A 1,044-nucleotide genomic window follows, 5' to 3' on the forward strand; every position below is an offset into this window, starting at 1 on the left:
AAGGGTTGATATTCTGTGCATGTTTCTCCTCCATTCGAATCGAACCTCATCACTGGATGTACCTGAGTAGAACCACAGAAACCGTTAATCTTTTTATTTAAGAGTTCCACTTTGTTAGATATCTTAGTAACCGCATCGAGGTTGAAAACACCGGATGCCTTCGTCGGCTTTGTCCTCATAACTTGCCATTGATAGTTATTTAGTGACATCTCCTCAATAAATTCGTAAGCCGCCTCAGGTGTCTTATTATTGATAGTTCCACCTGCGGCTACATCAATCATCTACTGACTCAAAGGATTCAGGCCGTTATGAAATGTTTGAACCTGTAGCCAAAGCGGTAACCCATGGTGAGGGCACCTTCTCAAAAGGTCCTTGTATCTCCCTCATGCATCGTAGAGTGTTTCTAAATCCATCAGCAAAAAAGAAGAGATATCATTACGTAATTTGTTTATTTTAGCCGATGAAAAATATTTTAATAAAAACTTTTCGGTCATTTGTTCCCAAGTAGTGATTGACCCTCGTGGTAACGAGTTCAACCATTGTTTAGCCTTATTCCTTAATAAAAAAGGGAATAATCGAAGGCGAATGGCGTCATCAGAGACGCCATTGATTTTAAAAATGTCGCAAAACTCTAAGAAATTTACCAAGTAAGCAGTGGGATCTTCGTCCTGCAAACCATCAAACTGAACAAACTATTGTATCATTTGAATTGTGTTAGGTTTCAACTCAAAATTATTTGAAGCAATAGCAGGCCTAACTATGCTCGATTCAGTTCCTGTTAAAGACGGTTTAGCATAATCATACATAGTACGTGGAGCAGGATTCTGATTTACTGGATCAGTAGCAATCGCAGGAGATAGCGGATTTTCTTAGTTTTCAGCCATCTCCTTGGTTGTGGTTGAAGTATCATCCTCTTGCTCGTCCTCTGTGTATCTTAGGCTTCGCCTTATTTCTCGTCGATTTTTGCTAACTGTGCGGTCGATCTCACCGTCAAAAAGTAATGACCCTGACGGGTTTCTTCTAGTCATAAACTAGAAAATCCTG

General features: G+C 39.8%; 1 non-coding gene across 1 annotated transcript; it reads left to right on the forward strand.

Moving 5' to 3' along the window:
• The first annotated feature begins 339 nt into the window (after nt 1–339).
• Nucleotides 340–446, forward strand: LOC121206573 (small nucleolar RNA R71). The gene has a single exon (XR_005901638.1). It is a non-coding gene; the product is annotated as a small nucleolar RNA R71 (small nucleolar RNA).
• Nucleotides 447–1,044: the final 598 nt, after the last annotated feature.

The sequence above is a fragment of the Gossypium hirsutum genome, chromosome A01 (genome assembly GCF_007990345.1).
Source record: "Gossypium hirsutum isolate 1008001.06 chromosome A01, Gossypium_hirsutum_v2.1, whole genome shotgun sequence".
Classification (NCBI taxonomy): Eukaryota; Viridiplantae; Streptophyta; class Magnoliopsida; order Malvales; family Malvaceae; genus Gossypium; species Gossypium hirsutum.